The sequence below is a fragment of the Nilaparvata lugens genome, chromosome 9 (assembly GCF_014356525.2).
Source record: "Nilaparvata lugens isolate BPH chromosome 9, ASM1435652v1, whole genome shotgun sequence".
Lineage (NCBI taxonomy): Eukaryota > Metazoa > Arthropoda > Insecta > Hemiptera > Delphacidae > Nilaparvata > Nilaparvata lugens.
In genome coordinates this window covers 11,621,586-11,642,447 of record NC_052512.1, presented here as the reverse complement: position 1 = coordinate 11,642,447, position 20,862 = coordinate 11,621,586, and the positions used below count along the sequence as shown (strand labels likewise).

General features: G+C 36.5%; 1 protein-coding gene across 1 annotated transcript in view; it reads left to right on the top strand.

The window, feature by feature from the left end:
- Positions 1–20,862, top strand: part of LOC111054087 (ras-specific guanine nucleotide-releasing factor 2-like) — a 432,594-nt gene that overhangs the window by 42,659 nt on the left and 369,073 nt on the right. The gene's annotated exons all lie outside the window — the stretch shown is intronic.

Below are 20,862 nucleotides of genomic sequence, written 5' to 3'. Positions count from 1 at the left end.
AAATCATGATACAATTCCCAGGCATTCTTGTGTTTTTTTCTTGATAATTTAGGTTATAATATGACAGTCATAAGATAAGGTGAGTTTACGCATAATATTCTGAGAGAACTTCATTCCAAAACAAACTTGCAAACTATAAACTAGTAGTACTGTGAACAGTAGACTTCACGCAGTATTCTCATCCACAATTACCTGATTGAAACTATAGACCTTATGGAAATACAGCAATAGACTGGCTTCTCCACACATCTGTGTCAATCAATTGTCAGCTGATTTATGATGAATAATAATTCTATAGTCTGACTTTTACTCTAATATTGGCATATGAAGGAGGCTCCTTTTTCCTTCTATATTATCCTTGAAATGCAGTATTTCCAAAAACCTTGTATATACGTCGACGCGCAATTAAAAAAGGAACATACCTGTCAAATTTCATGGAAATCTATCACCGCGTTTCGCCGTAAATGCGCAACATATAAACATTTAAATATTCAAACATTAAGAGAAATGCCAAACCGTCGATTTGAATCTTAGACCTCACATCGCTCGGTCAATTATGAATTTAGATGCACTAATCCAAATAATTTAGGTATTCCATGACACCTACTTGGCTATTCATCTACTCCAAAACAATAACTCAATTGTGTTAGCTTAGTTGAGTCTACAACTTAAATTCAAACCCTACTTCTGTCGAGGGTTTAAAAACAGGCTGTTTCAAGATCTGGACTTAACAATTTTCGATAAACCATCGACTCAGAAAGAGACGAGGATTTGATCAAAGTCCTGGACTATAAGTCTTGAGCCCTTTACTTAGGAAAGCGAAATTATAAACTCCAGAGTCTAATGTGATCTCTAAACTCTAGTGTCTATTATTTTAAGTCCTCGACTACGTTCAAGCCTGACTCGGAAAGCCAATTTTCTGACTCCAGAGCTCAAAGCCGGTTAAAGTCTAGAACTTGGCTGAATCCCGAGCTCGGAAACCGGCCCCAAATAGTGAATTTTATATTTTTCTCGGATTATGTGGTCTATTGAGAATGAATTCATGAATCTATAAAGTATATATAACAAATTTAAAATCATTTTTGAAATAATTAGGATTGCCATATTTTAAAGTATCTCTAACAAGTTTGATTATTCTGAAACGTCTCTGATCGGAAAGCTTCAGGGTAGAACTAGCAATGTGTGCTGGGGTGATATGTTCATGGCGTTCAAGAGAGTAAACAAAACGTAGACAATAATTTCGGCAGCGCAGCATTTTATCATTGAGTGTAACTTGCATGTCATTGAGGACGGAGTTGCAGTACGTGAAATGTGGAAGAATCAGAGATTGGGCAAGTAATAATCGTTATACTTCTGGGAAAGACATCTTGTAATTTTTCAAGTGAATGCATTGCTGAGAAAACCTTTCTACAGGTTTTATTGACTTGTTCTGATCAGTCAAGGTTTTTATCCATAATGATGCTCAGGTTTTTCACTGAGCTGCAGTAGGGAATCACATTACCATCAACAGTTATTTAATGTATCTAGTTGAAGTCGATATTGTTTACTAAACGTGTGTAACCAATAATTATGGGTTGTGTTTTGGTTAGGTTGAGTCTGAGGTCGTTTCGTCTTGTCCATTCTGCTACTACTAGAGAGGGAGAAAGAGAGAGTGCGAGAGCGGAACAAGATTGACTAGCAGTGATGACGTCACGACGTAAATAATGTACTTGTGTATAGGAGCCATATATCACTACCATTTGACCGCTGGGCGCAATCGGTGTAGGAGCCATATATCACTACCATTTGACCGCTGGGCGCAATCGGTGTAGGAGCCATATATCACTACCATTTGACCGCTGGGCGCAATCGGTGTATGTCCGGGAAGAGACGTGCTATGAGGAAATAAAGATCTTTTGCACTTCTTCATCTACTTCTTCTTCCTGCTCTCACAAAACTGTGCCACCTCACCACCATTCTCACACCATTTTCTCTCTCTTCTCTTTCTCACGCTCTCTCTCGCTCTCTCTCACTCTCTCTCACTTCTTCCTTACAAACCATTCTGAGCAATTTTCATGCAAGACCAACCACAGCATAGACCGCGTATAATTTTGCCTCACACCATTTTAGTTTTCCCCTTTTTCTTCTTTCTTATTCATGCTTTTCTTCCCAGACGATTGCATTCTCTGTGCATGCATTTTTCCCATTGCAGTGCAGATCACTTGAAACTGTCAGTTTTCCTTGTGGATATGATGTTTGCACCCAACTTTATCAATGCTGTCTATCTACTGTGATAGTCTATCTACCAACGATTTTTTTTTTCATTTTTCATCTTCCTTTACATTTTTCCTTTTTTCTTCTCCTCTTTTCCCATCAATAAAGCGGCAAACTGTCCCACAATCTTCAGTGAGATTCAAACTTTATCAAATCTCCACAGTTTTCAATCTCCTTCTCCTTCCTTCATCTTACTTCTTTTTCTACATCTATTTCTCCTATTTCTTATTCTTTTTCTTCTTCTTCTTCTTCTTCTTCTTCTACTCCTTCTCCTCCACCTTCTCCTGCACCTTATCCGCCTCCTGCTGCTCCCCCTACTCCACCATCTCCTCCACCTTCTCCTCTTCCTGTTCATCCCCCTACTCCTTCCACTACTCCTCCTTCTCCGCTTCCTTCGCATCTTCCTACTCCACCTCCTTCTCCTTTTTACCCTCATCCTTCTCCACCTCCACCTCCTCCTTCTCCGCCTCATCCAGGAGGAGCAGGAGGAGGATGAGTAGGAGAAGGAAGAGCAAGAGAAGGAGGAGGATGAGGAGGAGAAGGAAGAGCAAGAGAAGGAGGAGGAGGAGAAGTGGCATGATGAGCAGGAGAGGCAGGAGCATGAGGAGGTGGTGGAGTAGAAAGAGGTGGTAAAGAAGAAGAAGGAGAAGAAGAAGTCGAAGAAGAAGAATGAGAAGAAGAAGAAGAAGAAGAAGAAGAAGAAGAAGAAGAAGAAGAAGAAGAAGAAGAACAACAACAACAACAACAACAAGAACAAGAAGAGGAAGAAGAGGAGGAATTCTCTTCACTTATCTCACTCCCACTCTCTGTTTTTCCATCCATATTCATTCCTTATTCATAGAACATTATCGCTCATGGATATCTTCTCCATGTTATCAATATCAAATTAATCTATTAGCAGGTAGCTAGTGCAACGATCTATTCAATCCTTGAGGTCTATTTCAATCCTTGATAAACTGAAAACTTAACCGAGTTGAATCTTGAAGAGTTTGAATTAGGGCTAAAACCATTCTCAGCAAATAGAGAATCTTTATGTGAAATTTCAAGTTAATCAGTTCAGTAGTTCAGACGCGATGATGAGTCAAACATGTATTTCCTATTCTAAGAAATTGTCAAAAAACCACTGATTCATTGATAATTAGAAAGACCGGTTTCGGCAATGACAATGGTGTAATAACCGAAACCGGTCTTTCTAATTATCAATGAATCAGTGGTTTTTTGACAATATCTTAGTCTTTTCCATTCAATTTGAATTTACCACAATATCAACTCCTCAACTACACAAAAAGTATTTCCTATTCCGTATACCGTATCCCATATGCCAATTCATTCCCTTATACATATAGATATAGATCGAGGGTGTTAGTTCATTAGTTCATTTATTGACACACTTTACAATTTACAATAATAAATAATACACAAAACATTACAAAACAATAATATAAAGTGGTTAGGTAACCTCATTTGAAAAAACGTGTTGAGGCACCATCACACTGAAAATAAAGAAAGAGTAGCTTAGAGCCTAGCTAAAATTATATAAAAACTTGATAAATGTTTATAATAAAGAGAAAAAAAATATGTTGAAGAGTACTAAGAGATAAACTGTCCCTTCATAAATGTATCATTCACTGCAATATGATAATATCAAAAATACAATATAAAAGAAGATAGAAGATAAAACCGTTGAGCGCACTATTTAATCAATGACCACTCTCAAGCAAAGTATAACAAACTGAAAACTTGGAGAATTGAAAACTTGATGAAATGAAAACTCAACGTACTGGAAACTTCTAGAATAGTGATTACGTCTAATATCGGGGCACTGAGCTTCGCTCGTTATTTATTTATTGACTTTTGATAAACCGAACACAGTTCATTAAAATGATTGGGGAAGTACTAACAGGCACAGCCCAAAACTGTTTCTTTCCCGAATTTTGATTTTTACACTATAAAAATAGTCCAGAGAGTAGGTTATGTTCCATACACTTGAATTCGGGTTCAATTTTCTGTTCAAACATTTGAAAACAAGAAAAATTATGAATCAGATTATTTAAAAACGGAATTGAATAACAAAATAACACTCACTAATCACTTGAAATTGTCAAATAATGATCAACTTTGAAAATAATTTTCAATACTTAATACTCTAGTTTAGGAGGATTATCATGTCATGTGAACAAATTAGATTATGTTGATCAAATCGATTAAATTGTTCAGCTAGATAAAATTTCTCGCTGATTGATTATGATTACACAGCTGGAAATAATTCTGTCTCTCTCCCACACAGGCACAAGCATCTTCTGTTATCGAGAGACGACGAAATTATCATCTGTTTTCCAAGGATGAATTATCCTTTTAATGTCGTTCAGCGAGTTTTCCAAAGAATGAGACCTAGTGCAATCGAATCTTTATATCATAGACCTACTATGTTCCAAATCGTTAGAGACGTTTTCGAGATCCGTAAAACATAAATAACCAGATATAAAAATAGCCAGATATGAAAATAACCAGATATATAAAAACAGAAATTGCTCGCTTAATATAATAGGATAACCATTCTCGATGAATATTAAGAATCTTCATGCAAATTTCCATGTTCATCAATTCCTTGGTTTGGAAGTAATGATGCGACATTCGTTTATTCTCTATCCCGTGCATCATTTTAAGCTAGTTCTTTTCTTTCCCATACTATTAAACGAGCAGTTTCTGTTTATATGTCTAGATGTTTAATGTTTAGATGTTTATATATCTGTATGTGACCGGATCTCGAAAACGGCTTTAACGATTCTCACGAAATTGGGAAGAAAGTAGGTTTATGATATGAAAATTCGATTGCACTAGGTCTCAACCCTAAGATAGCTCGCTGAAGGACATTAAAAGGACAAATACGTTCTTGGAAAAACAGCTGGAAATTTTGTCGTCTGTCGATACCGTAATCGAAGTGAGTGAACGAGTGTATGTGTGGGATCATTCAGCTGATCTCACAAGAAGAAAAATCAGCAAGAAAAACTTATTTTCGTTCATTTCTATTTTTTTAGAAAACATGTCTACTTCAGAAAGTAAAGAATAGTAACTAGATGCTGTTAGTGTAGAATAGTACATAGTACGCCACCCAACACTATACAGTCATAAAAGACGTTTGGACGGGCGAAGCCCGCCTCCCAGCCGGAGCGCGAAGCGCGGAGGCTGCTAACCCATCCTTCTGGGGCTGCAGGGGGCGAAGCCCCCTACCGAGCGCGAAGCACGAGTAGTATAGACTATAGTATATCAACAAATATTGTATAGCAAACCTAGTATATCATTCTAAATGGAATTCATAATATATCTATTTGTAATATTGATGATGTGTTTATGTGTTTTGAAGTGTAAATGAATTGTTATTTTGATGAGTAAATAGCTAGCTTAACCTAGTAGCTCAACCTAGATTCTGATTTGGACTGTAATAAACATTTTAATAGGGACATTCTTTTTTTGCCTTCTCATATAACTGTGAAAATTGACGACAGAAAAATGAATGAATAAATAAATATAAACTTTTACACTCCAGAGCAAAGCTTGGTCCCCCGATATTATGATATTATAGGTGATATATTATTTCAAGTCTTATAGGAGTTGATGATCAGTTTATGAGTTAACAATCAATTCAGCATGACTGTGCAATATTTCGAATAGTTCGTACATTTCAGGAATATCAGCGTCCAGTTAGGTGAACCACATGATTTCCAGTTATTACCAATCATGGAACATTCCTTACTGGATAATGATGAGCTGGACACATTGAATATCAGCTCGTGAAGCCAGGATTTCAATTTGCCATTCACTCGAATGTATGTGCTGACCACCGCTTGTGGGAAGAATTCTATATAGATCCATCAACAATTTGAAAACGTTTGAGAAGCAGTGTAATATGAAACTGGGTCTCAAAAAAAAAAACAAATACCCCATTAGCCCTTGGTGTATAAGCAGTGTCTGACAGACTCTCACCAATTATTAATGAGTATTTTGGTCAAACTAAGTAGGTTGCTATTTCCTCCTTTTTCAGTTCCTTTTCTTCCACTCTTTATCAACGCATTGTAGTCGTTAGTTGAATGACAGACCCAGTTGTGTCAGCTCACGACGCGTTTGAAAAGTACAGTGACAATCAGTGACCATTTAATGGTATACCTTATACCCTATTATATCAAGCGAGCAATTTCTGTATTCATTCATATGGTTATATGATTATATCCTATTATTGATCGAGCGAAGTGAGGTCTAACATTCAAGTCGACGGTTTGGCATTTATCTTAATGTTTAAATGTTTAAATGCTTATATGTTTATATGTTGCGCATTTACGGCGAAACGCGGTAATAGATTTTCATGGAATTTGACAGGTATGTTCCTTTTTTATTTGCGCGTCGACGTATATACAAGGTTTTTAAAAATTTTGCATTTCAAGGATGATATAACATGAAAAAGGAGCCTCCTTCATACGCCAATATTAGAGTAAAAATCAGACTATAGAACTATTCATCATAAATCAGCTGACAAGTGATTACACAGATGTGTGGAGAAGCCAGTCTATTGCTGTATTTCCATAAGGTCTATAATTTCAATCAGGTACTTGTGGATGAGAATATTGCGTGAGGTTTACTGTTCACAGAACTACTAGTTTATATGTTCATATGAGTATATCCTACTATATTAAGCGAGGAATTTCTGTATAATATACGTGATGTGGAAAGCGAAAAGGGACCAATTGTCGGAAGAGTAAAATGTTCAGGGCAGACAATAATAGACACTAGGGTCAAAAATATCGATTTCGAGTTTTCAATCGATTATCATGCAGTAACATCTCCTTTGTCGATCAGAATCGATTGAAAAGTCGACTTTATATTTTTATATCTGAATATTTATATGGTTATTTATGTCCAACGGATCTCGAGAACGGCTCTAACGATTTTCACGAAATTTGGAACATAGAAGGTTTATGATATAAAAAATTCGATTGCACAAAAACTCATCCCTGGGAAACTCGCTGAAGGACATGAAAAGGATAATAGTTATTCATCCTTGGAAAAACAGATGATAATTTCGTCGTCTGTCGGAACAGAAGATGCGTGTGTGGGAGAGAAAAATAATTATTTCCAGCTGTGTAATCAAACAGCGAGAAATATTTTCTAGAAATATTAATCGACTTGATCAAAATAATCTCATTTGTTGACCTGACATGATAACCATTCTTAACTGGAGTATATCATAATTTTCAAAGTTATTCATTATTTGAAAATTTTAAGTGATTAGTGAGTGTTATTTTGTATTAAATTTGGTTTGTGAATAATCTAAATTAGAACTTTTTTGTTTTCAGATTTTTAGACTAAAATATAAACGTGAATTCAAGTGTATGGAACATAACCTACTTTCTTGACTATTTGAAGTGTATAAATCAAAATTCCGGAAAGAAACAGTTTTGGGCTGTGCTTGTTAGTTCTTCCCCAATCATTTTAAAGAATAGTGCTCTGTTTATCCTATACTATTAAACGAGCAATTTCTGTTTATATGTTTAGATATTTATATATAATATGTCTGTATGTGACATATGGATCACGAACACGGCTCCAACGATTCTCATGGAATTTGGAACGAAGTAGGTTTATGATATGAAAATTCGATTGCACTAGGTCTCAACCCTAAGATAACTCGCTGAAGGACATTAAAAGGATAAATACGTTCTTGGGAAAACAGCTGGAAATTTTGTCGTCTGTCGATACCGTAATGGAAGTGAGTGAACAAGTTCATGTGTGGGATCATTCAGCTGGTCTCACGAGAAGAAAATCAGCAAGGAAAACTTATTTTCGTCCATTTATCTTCTTTTAGAAAAAATGTTTTCTTCAGAAAGTCCAAAGTAGTAACTAGATGCTGTTAGTGATACATAGTGTGATGATAAAACAGCTGTAATATTTATAATCTGTTATCTCTGTTACTAAGACACATATTTAATGTCGAATAAAGCTCGTGTTGAGTCCAATTCTATTACAATTTATTCGACATTAAAAATAAAATAAATGGGCCCGAAAAGAAAAACGAGTAAACGTCAAGATTTAGTCAGTGAAGGAGAAAACGATTCGCAAAACCAAATGCTTGGAAAAATACTGAAACCAACAGTTTTATCGATTGACCAAGATTCAGATGAAGCACCGAAAACGTGGAGACATTGGAAGGTAACATTTTTAAACTTCTTAAAAAACAGTTCAATCCCGAAAAAGGATGAATTGAATGTTTTGATCAATTATGTGTCACCGAATATTTTTGAAAGTATTTGCAATTGTATATCATTTGAAGAAGCTATAACAACTCTTGAAGAAAGCTTTATAAAACCTCAAAATGTAGTACATGCACGTTACTGCTTATCTAAAGCAAAACAAACCCATGGAGAATCAATTGATCAATTCTATAATAAACTAAAACGGCTAAGTTTACCATGTAACTTTCAAGCAGTCACGGCTGACGATAACAAAAGTGAATATATCCGAGACGCGTTCATCTCCGGATTAGAATCATCGAAAATCAGACAACATCTTTTCGAAATGAAATCGCTAACTTTGCAAGACGCTATCTCACAAGCACGAATGTTAGAGAATGCTGAAAACATTGCTAAAGAATACGAAACCAGTTCAGAATATGTTAACACAGTCCTAGCAAACGAGAATAAAAATACCGAGAAAACGACTTTAGTCCGTAATTCTTACCAAAAGAAGATTCAATGCAGATTTTGTGGCTATAATAATCATACTGATAGTAGCCAATGCCCAGCAAAAGGACAACCATGCCTAACTTGTAATCGAATAGGCCATTTTTCAAAAGTATGCAGAGCACGAAACGATAAAAAAAACCAAATGGTATCTGCCACAGTAATTTCAGCAGCAAATACCAGCACTGACCTCTCAAAATGTCTTGTTCCTATACGTGTTAATGGAATAGATACATTGGCACTATTAGACACTGGGAGCACAGCAAGTTTTATAGATAAGAAACTAGTAGTACAATCGAAGATGAAAACTATGCCATATTCCAATTTGATTACATTTGCTTCAAGTGCCTGCAACACTAAAACAACTGAGTGCGCTTTGAGTGAAATATATTTCCAGAACGAAGAATATAATGATTTTCCTTTGATCGTATTGAACAAATGTTGCGCTAGTGTAATTTTGGGACACGATTTTCTAAAGAACTTTTCATCCATCACTTTTGATTTCGGTGGATCTAAAGCAGCACTACAACTGAATGAAGACAATGACGCAAGAAGGCCTACTTATGAAATTAAAAAGTGTGCTCTAGCCCAAGCTACAGTAGAACCTGTCTCATTGTTTCGTGATCTTCAACCGGACTGTCGGCCTATAATAACTAAATCGAGACGACATTCAGAAGAGGATTACTTGTTTATGATGAATGAAGTCAAACGGCTTGAAGATGCTGATATTATAGAAAATAGTCATTCTTCTTGGAGAGCTCAAGCATTTGTTACTTCAAGAGAGAACCAAAAGAAACGTATGGTGATTGACTATTCACAGACCATCAACAAATTCACGAATTTGGATGCCTATCCACTACCACTAATAGAAGAATTAGCCAATAAGGTAGCGCAATATAAAATATTCTCATCTATTGACCTGAAATCTGCCTATCACCAGATACCAATCTTGCCTGAGGAAAGGCATTTCACCGCATTTGAAGTTGGACACAAACTGTATCAATTCAAAAGAATTCCGTTCGGAGTCACGAATGGAGTAGCTGCTTTCCAGAAAGTGATTGATCAAATCATAGAACAAGAAAATTTGACATCATGTTATGCCTATTTAGATGATATTATTGTATGCGGAAGGACCCAAGAAGAACATGATGAAAATTTAGAAAATTTCTGGAGAGCAACAGAAAAATATGGCCTCACGATTAATGAAGAAAAGTGTAAAATATCTATGGAGAATTTAACCTTTCTGGGATTCGAAATTGGTCAGGGTATGATTAAGCCCGATCCAGATCGATTGAAACCACTCCTTGACTTACCAGCTCCAAAAAATCAGAAAGAATTGAAGCGTGTCCTTGGAATGCTTGCACACTACTCCAAATGGATAAAAGAATTTTCAAAAAAGATCCATCCACTTGTGCATAATACTCACTTCCCGTTGAATGAAGAATGCAGAAATATATTTGAATCATTAAAGAAAGAAATAGGATCTGCAGTTCTAGTGCACATTGATGAAAAAGTCCCGTTCACTTTGGAAACTGATGCCTCAGATTACGCTATTGGAGCAGTATTAACACAGAATGAGAGACCAGTGGCGTTTTTCTCAAGAACTCTTTCCACATCTGAAACTAGGCACTCTGCAGTGGAAAAAGAAGCTTATGCCATTGTGGAATCAATCAGGAAATGGCGACATTACTTACTTGGACGAGAATTTACACTTATCACAGACCAGAAATCAGTTTCATTCATGTTTAGTAATAAACAAACCAGCAAGATTAAGAATGACAAAATCCAACGATGGCGCCTTGAATTGTCAGAATATAAGTTCAATATAATTTATAGAGTTGGAAAAGAGAATATACCAGCAGATACACTATCAAGAGTCTGTGCCACTGTTGGATGCCATACAGATATAAAGAAACTGATAAAAATTCATGAGGACCTGTGTCATCCAGGAGTTACTCGACTCCATCATTGGACCAAAACAAAGAACTTACCATATTCAATAGATGATGTAAAAGAAGTATGTTCCAAATGTATTACATGTTCTGAAATGAAACCACGCTATGCCAAAGGAACTGGCCGCCTTATCAAAGCAACTTGACCATTTGAACGTCTTAATATGGATTTCAAAGGCCCACTACAATCAAGTTCAAGGAACAAGTATATTTTAGTTCTTATAGACGAATATTCCAGATTCCCATTTGCCTTCCCCTGTCCTGACATGACTACTAATACAGTAATAAAACACCTTACATCACTATTCTCTCTTTTTGGTGTACCGTCTTACATACATTCCGATAGAGGAACATCATTTATGTCATCAGCTTTGAAAAATTTCCTACTATCAAAAGGAATTGCCAGCAGCAGAACATCGCCCTATAATCCAGCCGGTAATGGGCAAGTCGAACGGTACAATGGAGTTATATGGAAAAGTGTGATGCTAGCCCTAAAATCGAGAGGTTTGAACAACAGTCACTGGGAACAAGTTCTCCCCGATGCCCTTAACTCTATTCGTTCCCTATTATGCACAATCACCAACTGCACACCACATGAGCGGATGTTTTTACATGCAAGAAACTCAAGTAATGGAAAACCATTACCAACCTGGCTATTGACACCTGGACCAGTTTGGTTGAAGAAGATGACAAAAAACTCAAAACAAGAATCGCAAGTTGAAAAAGTTGAATTAATCGAGAGTAACCCTGAATATGCGTTTGTTCGCCACAACGACGGCAGAGAATCGACAGTCTCACTTCGCCAGCTCGCCCCATACCCCACGAGTGCCGATTGATATTAAGGGGGGAAGATTGTGATGATAAAACAGCTGTAATATTTATAATCTGTTATCTCTGTTACTAAGACACATATTTAATGTCGAATAATGCTCGTGTTGAGTCCAATTCTATTACACATAGTATATAAACAAAAATTGTAGCAAACATAGTATATCATTCTAAATCGAATTCATAGTATAACTATTTCTAAAATGATGTGTTTGTTTTTTGAAGTGTGAATAAATTGTTATTTTGATGAGTGATAGTTGCTTAACTTAGATTTTGATTTGGACTGTAATATAAATTTGAAAAGGGACAGTTTTGAGCATGAGCATGCCGTGCCTCCTCATATAACTGTGGAAATAATTGTACGATTGAGAAAATGATTAAATAAATATAATCTATGAATTCAATCTTCCGTTACAAATTTTCTATGCTTTTATCCTCCAGAGCAAAGCTCGGTCCCCCGATATTATATGTTTATACATGGTTATTTATGTCAAACGGATCACGAAAACGGCTCTAACGATTTCCATGAGATTTGGAACATAGAAGGTTTGAATAAATAAATAAATAACCCTTTATTGCTTCTAAAACTTAATATACATAATATAATTGCAATTACAATAAAATTATATTCTTTGCAATTCAGCATCTTCTGGGGTATCCTATTTAGGATAAAATGAGTATCTTATCATATTAGTAGAGTTCATATAAAATTAATTTCAACTTAAACATTTCAATCCCTGTAGAGCCAGACCTGTTTGTACACGTTTTTCATCTTCTCCCATTCCTTTCTTTCCCGTGCGACTCTCTGCCAAGTTACTCCTCCACAAACTCGCCGGAATTCTTCATCCCATCTGTAGCTAGGTCTTCCTCTGCTTCTTTTCCTATTCCGTGGATGCCAGTCCAATATTCTTCTCGTCCATCTGTCGTCCTTTGTTCGCACCACATGGCCAGCCCAATTCCATTTCCTTTCTACTATTATCTTGCCAATGTCTTCGATTTTTGTTTCATTCCTAACCCAAGTATTTCTTTTCCTATCTCTTCTTGTCACTCCGATCATTATTCTTTCCATCGATCTTATACTAGTTCTTAGCTTTTTTATTAATTTTTCATTCAATGTCCAAGTTTCACAGCCGTACAATATCACTGGCAGAACGCTCATTTGAAACAATTTTCTTTTGCCACTCATGTCACATATTATTATTATTATTATTATCATAGAAGGTTTATGATATAAAAATTCGATTGCACAAGGTCTCATCCTTCGGAAAACTCGCTGAAGGACATGAAAAGGATAATAATTATTCATCCTTGGAAAAACAGATCATAATTTCGTTGTCTGTCGATAACAGAAGATGCGTGAGCCAGTGTGGGAAATCAGCTGTGTGATCAATCAGCTTATTTCACGTGAAAAATCAGATCGAAATTTCAATCGACTTCATCAAGATGATCTGATTTGTTGACATGACATGGTATATCATTCTAAATATTGGAGTATATTATTATTTTCAAAGTTAATCATTATTTCACAGTTTTAAGTGATTAGTGACTGTTATTTTGCTGTTCAATTTGGTTTGTGAAAAATCCTAATTAGAGCTTTTCTTTTTCCAAATGTTTGGACTAGAGATTTTACCTGAATTCAAGTGTATGGAACATAACCTACTTTTTGGACGATTTATAGTGTATAAATCACAGTTCGGGGATAAAACAGGTTTGGGCTGTGTCTGTTAGTTCTTTACCAATAATTAAAAAGAAATGTGTTTTGTTTATCAATAAATAAATAACGAGCGAAGCTCGGTGCTCCGATATTTTATATGTCATGAGATATGAAACAGTATGGGCATGTTTTAATTTTTGATCTCAAGTTTATCACCTATATCGTTATTCTTATTGTATAATTGACCGAGCGGAGTGAGGTATAAGATTCAAGTCGACGGTTTGGCATTTCTCTTAATGTTTAAATGTTTGAATGTTTAAATGTTTATATGTTTTTATGTTGCGCATTTACGGCGAAACACGGTAATAGATTTTCATGTAATAGATAAGATAAGATAAGATCTTTATTCGTCACATTTGTTTGCATAAATACAATATTTATCAAGCCATGGCATGTCAATAATAAGAATACAATAAAACAATTACAAACATTACAATCATAACACATAGGAACACGTCAAAAACTATGAAAAGTTTCATAATAGAATGAAAGTTACTTGAGTCAAAAAACAGTTAGGCATAAAAAACGAGAGATCTATGGTTGGAATAGTTCTTCAACCTTGTATGGGCAGCTATTGACAAGATAATACTTCAATCTATTTAAAAAACATCCATTAGTAGTGTCATCCTTCAAGTAAGATGGAAGCAAATTGAACATTTTCATACCCCTATACCAAGGGCCTCTTCCTACCAGGTCTAATCTAATTCTCGGTAGCTGGAAATCATTTTCATTACTTCTTGTTGAATACGTATGCGTGTGTCTGGGTTCCTCAATATTAATTCTATTTTTCCTGATATAAGTCACCAGCTCCTGTATATAAATTGCTGGTACCGTCAGAAGATTATTTCTTACGAAATGCGGTTTGCAACTCTCTCTAAATCCCAATCCATATATTATTCTAACAGCCTCTTTTTGCCTCAAGAAGATTCGATCCAATAGAGTCTGGTAACTTCCCCATAGCATTATGCTGTACCTAACCACAGAAATAAAATATGCATGGTATACACTCAGGGCTGCTGGAATGTCTGATGACCCTCGAATCACTCTCAATGCAAACAATGCTTTATTCAGCTTCTTCTCCAATAGGTCTACCTCTGAAGCCCATCTCAAAGAGCTCTGGATCCTCACTCCAAGGAATTGTACCTCCTCAACAGACTTCCCAAAGGCAGATTGCGTCTCTGTCTGCTCTTCCATTTGTGCAAGATGAGAGGCATGAAAATTCACTATGTTGGTCTTTTCCAGATGCATCTTCAACCCATTTGACTGAAACCATGCTGTTAAAGGTTCTGAAGCCTTCAAGATTGCCTCTCTCACCGTTTGTCCTAATTCTGGCTCCACTACCGCTGTTGCATCATCAGCAAAAAGTATCATCCTCGAGTCAACACTAGCTGGAAGATCATTGATATACAGGAGGAACAGTATGGGGCCCAGAACTGAGCCCTGTGGCACACCCAGTGTGACCCTTGACCAATCTGAATACACTGAATGCTGATCTCTCAAAAGTACCTTCTGCTGTCTGCCCTCAAGATATGATGAAATAAGTTTATGTGAGACTCCTCTGAAACCATATTGCCAAAGTTTGTTCAATAGAAGGTCATGGTTAACACTATCAAAAGCTCGTGATAAGTCACAAAAAATACCTGTAGGATTGTGTGAACCATCCAAAGCCAACATCACATCCTTTACCAACTCAAAAATTGCCATCTTGGTTGACTTTCCAGCTCTAAATCCAAATTGTTGGTTGACAAGAATCTGCTGTCTTTGCAAATAGGCTGTTATCTGCTCAAATATCACCTTCTCAACAATCTTGGAGAAGGAAGATAACACTGCTACAGGTCTGAAATTCCTTACATCCTCTGAATCTCCTTTTTTAAATATTGGAATAATGAGGGCATATTTAAGCTTTTCCTAACCACAGAAATAAAATATGCATGGTATACACTCAGGGCTGCTGGAATGTCTGATGACCCTCGAATCACTCTCAATGCAAACAATGCTTTATTCAGCTTCTTCTCCAATAGGTCTACCTCTGAAGCCCATCTCAAAGAGCTCTGGATCCTCACTCCAAGGAATTGTACCTCCTCAACAGACTTCCCAAAGGCAGATTGCGTCTCTGTCTGCTCTTCCATTTGTGCAAGATGAGAGGCATGAAAATTCACTATGTTGGTCTTTTCCAGATGCATCTTCAACCCATTTGACTGAAACCATGCTGTTAAAGGTTCTGAAGCCTTCAAGATTGCCTCTCTCACCGTTTGTCCTAATTCTGGCTCCACTACCGCTGTTGCATCATCAGCAAAAAGTATCATCCTCGAGTCAACACTAGCTGGAAGATCATTGATATACAGGAGGAACAGTATGGGGCCTAGAACTGAGCCCTGTGGCACACCCAGTGTGACCCTTGACCAATCTGAATACACTGAAAGCTGATCTCTCAAAAGTACCTTCTGCTGTCTGCCCTCAAGATATGATGAAATAAGTTTATGTGAGACTCCTCTGAAACCATATTGCCAAAGTTTGTTCAATAGAAGGTCATGGTTAACACTATCAAAAGCTCGTGATAAGTCACAAAAAATACCTGTAGGATTGTGTGAACCATCCAAAGCCAACATCACATCCTTTACCAACTCAAAAATTGCCATCTTGGTTGACTTTCCAGCTCTAAATCCAAATTGTTGGTTGACAAGAATCTGCTGTCTTTGCAAATAGGCTGTTATCTGCTCAAATATCACCTTCTCAACAATCTTGGAGAAGGAAGATAACACTGCTACAGGTCTGAAATTCCTTACATCCTCTGAATCTCCTTTTTTAAATATTGGAATAATGAGGGCATATTTAAGCTTTTCCGGAAAGATGCCCATTTGAAGGACAACATTGATGATGTGTGCAAGTGGCCTTGCCACACATTGGCTAACTTCCTTAACCAGCCTCATCGGTATCTCATCCCAACCAGAGGAGCTTTTATTTTTAAGTTTATTTATGATTTTGAGAATTTCCGTTTCTGTAACCTCCTGGAAGATTAAATTTTCATTTGGAGCACCAACATTGTTCAAGAATCTCATTGCCTTGGGAGCATTAATAGTTGGATTTGTTTCATTGGCATGAGAAGAGAAGAATTTATTGAAATAGTTGGCGATACTTTTCTTGTTATCAGAGACCCCTCCATCAATCCGAATCTTGATATTGTTGGTTGCACAAGATTTCAAACCTAATTCCTTTCTAACAATTGTCCATGCTGCTTTTGTTTTGTTTGTTGCTGTCACGATGAAAGTCTGATTATATAGTCTTTTAGCTGCCATTACAGTCTTTTTATAAATGATTTTGTAGGTTTTCAAGTAAAGCTTGAAATTGGGATCATCATTCCATCTTGACTCAGAGTATAGCCCCTGAATAGTCCTTGAAGAAACAATAAGCCCTTGAGTCATCCAACCTTTCCGAGAAGTGTTGACTTTTGATTTGAAAGTTTTAACAGGAAAACAAGTTGAAAAATGTCTGTTGATAATTGAGAAAAAACTGTTGTAAGCATCATCACTGTTCCTCTTCATCAGACAAGGACTCCAGTCTTCGTGTCTTAACAATTCCTTAAACGTACTGATTCTTGTCTTGCTGTTGGTCAATCTACTTCTTATGATGACAATTGAGTGCTTGATATGTTTATTGCTGTAAAGACACAATGCGCTATGATCAGACAAACCAAGCTCCAAAATAGCTGTGCTGAATAAATGTGACTGTACATTTGAAAAAATGTTATCAATGCAGGTACTTGAGTTTCCGGATGTTCTAGTTGGTTCCATGAAAAAAGGATGGAAGTTATTTGATTCCATAAGGCCAACCAGATCACGACACCTCTTATCAGCAGACAGTATGTTGACATTAAAGTCTCCACTAATAAAAATTTGAATACTTTTGTCAAGCTTCCCAAGAATCTGAAATAGTTTTCTTAAGGCAACTAAAAATGAATCGAAATCACTATTTGGGCTCCTGTAGACCGCCACTACTAGGCATGACACCGATCTCCCTCCTATACTCAACTCAATTCTCATAGCTGTACACTCAAAATGGAAATCCTGAGACAGTCTATTTATTCCCTTCACACTATCAAAATTGCTGGTACCCCTCCTAACAAGAATACATACACCACCACCTCTTCCATTCTTTCTCAAATAGTAGGATGCCAGTTCATAATTCTCCAACTTATTCAATATAGACAAATTATCATTTGAAATCCAATTTTCCGTCAATGTAATAAAATAAGGATTTAAAGAATTTCCTGACAGTGCCAACTCAAACTCTTCCACCTTTGAAACCAGGCTCCTTACATTAAGATTGAGAATCAGCAAATCCTTAGGTTGCTCTTTATGTGAATTTACTTTGCTGTAGCTTAAACAGTTTATATCGCGACTATAAGGACTGCCTTCACTCGGTGCTTCTATATGGACATACTCCAGCCATCTATAATTCTTTTCATAATCATCTCCTATCACCTCCGCTCCAAAAGCAATCGGTCGACCATGCCTAAAAAACCTCTCCTCTCAGCTGATATAACAACTGGTATTTCATTTACAAGTCCTTCATCCTCTGCAGACAGTGACTCACAATCTCTCCTGCTATTACCGGTACCAACAATAATATCACTCAGCAAACTGCATACACAGCTCTTTCCCTTCCTATTCAGATGTAAGCCATGCCTAGTATGTTTGTGAGGTTCAAACATCCATAAATCCATTACTTTGACCTTATAAAAATATGGCAACCTTCGAATCACTCTATTCAATTTTGAAATCATTATATTAATGGAATCATGAGCATGCAAATCATACCGATAGGGGATAGTTGCTATGATAAGGTTCTGGTTTGAGAATCCCTCCACCGTGTCAACCAGGCACTCAGCATACTCCCTCAAATTCCTCTCAGTAAAATCATTGGTAACACTATTCGTTCCAGCAATCAGGATATTCCAGTCACTTCTAGCTAGACTATTATTATTTGCATCCAACATTTTTTTAGCAAGTACTTCAAATGATGCTCCTGGAGCTATATATGCACTGCAAGTGAACTGCGTCGGTAGTTTTTCACTCAACATATTTCTTAGACCCTTGCCGTGACTATCAGCCCAGATGAGGATATCTTTTTTTGAGTTTACCATCCGCCTCTCAACTCCGGAATCAAAATTGACCTCTTTCTTCTCTACATTAGGAAAATCAATAGGGGAAGTCTGTGTACTCGATTCATTCCAGTAAGCTTTTAAATGTGAAATCTGTTGATTCAATTCGTCCACTGTCTTCTGTAGAGAGTCATTCAATTTCTCTGCTTCTAATACTTGCAGATTGCATTTTTTTAGATCATCTTGAAGTTCTAAAATGTCCATTTCCATTTTCTCGTTATTAAGATTCATCTGAGCCAGAGATCTGTAATGCAGGTCCTGTAACATTTTCACCGAATCCTCCCGTAGGACATCTCCCGAGAAGCACAAATCACCAGAGATATCACTCACAGACTCTGTTTGAGTTGCACATTCTGCCACCGATTTCACGATCTCACTTTCACACTCAGTCTGAGTTCCACAATCTACTAACGATTTTTCAGGAAGATTCATCAACTTCAATTCATTCTCAATAGATCTGTCGACTGCTGCCTCCCATTCTCTTCTCAATTTTTTAATTTCATTTCTCAGAGAGATATTTTCATTAAATAAACAATAATCTTTTATGGAGTTATTGTGAAGTGAAATATTATCTGTAGTATTATTTGATAGTATTATGCTACTATTATTATGAGGTGTTGACGCCGCAGGCAGGATTTGGCTGTTGCAGCGTGGAATAGCTGGTATATCCAGCGATAGATCAGTGGTATTATGAACAGAATCCCCACTAACAGAATTGTTAGCAGATTTATCTATTCCATCTACAGGAGGAGAATGGTTATGAGAACCAGACAACTTCATTTCTAATATATTTTTAATTTCTTTGTCTGTCTTGAGAGTTGCCCTACACGTTTTCGATAGACAGCGCCATTGTATTTCACCTTTTGAATTAACTACAGCCTTTCTGTACGAAAAACACCGGAAAGTCAATTTAGGGTTTTTTTGTTTGTCTGTCCAATAATAAGTTCATCCATTTCCCTACTCTACAATAATTATTGGTAATAACAATCAATGAATTAATTGGCAATAAAATGAATAAATTAACCATGAATTGCTTGCAGAATCGCTTCAGAATAATGGAAAATGGTTGAATATGGGGCTGATTAAAGTAATTGGTTGTTATAATCCTAGATGAAAAAAACTATTTTACAATTAAAATAAAATGAATTATTCTATTATAAAATAAGGATAAGTTAACACCCTGGTCTAGAAAATAAAGTATAAATGAGCCGTTAGTAAATGAATGGATGATATCTACGAATGAATGAAAATTATGAGTGATAACAGTTCAAAACGATGACACTGCTGCTCGTCGAGATTGTTCCAATAACTATCAAGTCAATCAGTGGTCAACAGGTGGAAATCAAACAGCATAACACGATATTCATTGAAGAAAGCATGATAACAGCATTGTAGAGAGGATCCCCAAGCGTAGAATAATAGCAACAGTTTCAGTTCTGTATCTCGGATCATCAATCTTATTACTACCGTATCAATAGTCTAGCTCACAGGCAGCAATTTACACAGGTAGAACAATAGCAGTGAGAATTGCACCGATAAATAATGAAGGAATGGATAATAAGCCACCACTTGTCAATTAACAAAAATCACTGGAGATACTCGCCGTAATGTTTGCAATTATTTACGTAATGATGGAATGATTCACGTACTAGTACATGTTGCAAGAACGGTGTTGCTCTTAGTAGCTGAGAGTTCCTGCTCACTGCAACATTCACAAGAACCCTTCAACACGAACACCCCCTTATCATAATTATGTCGATTATCGTCCAAGAAAAATTGAGACAATTTGATCTGTCAAGATCTTTGCAGGGAAGTCAAAGTTCATTCAAGAAATACTGGCACTTTGAAACTGGCTTTTTCGACTGTTTATTTATAGGTTATAAAGAAACTGTTTGTAATTAAGTTGTAATATTTTATTCCTTCCTCAAAACCATCCATGCACTCGAAAGAACACTTCACAGACCTCAGAAAATCACTCAATCAGGAAAGAAAACTTAAAAGAAAACTATTTAGATTACAATATTAAACAGACGACCTTCCGAGCTGACTTTACTGTAGCATTCAGTGCTACCAACTTCAGATTAATTTAAAAGGTATGTTCCTTTTTGAATTGCGCGTCGACGTATATACAAGGTTTTCGGAAATTTCGCATTTCAAGGAAAGGAAAAAGGAGCCTACTTCATACGCCAATATTACCGTCAAAATCAGACTATATAATTTTTA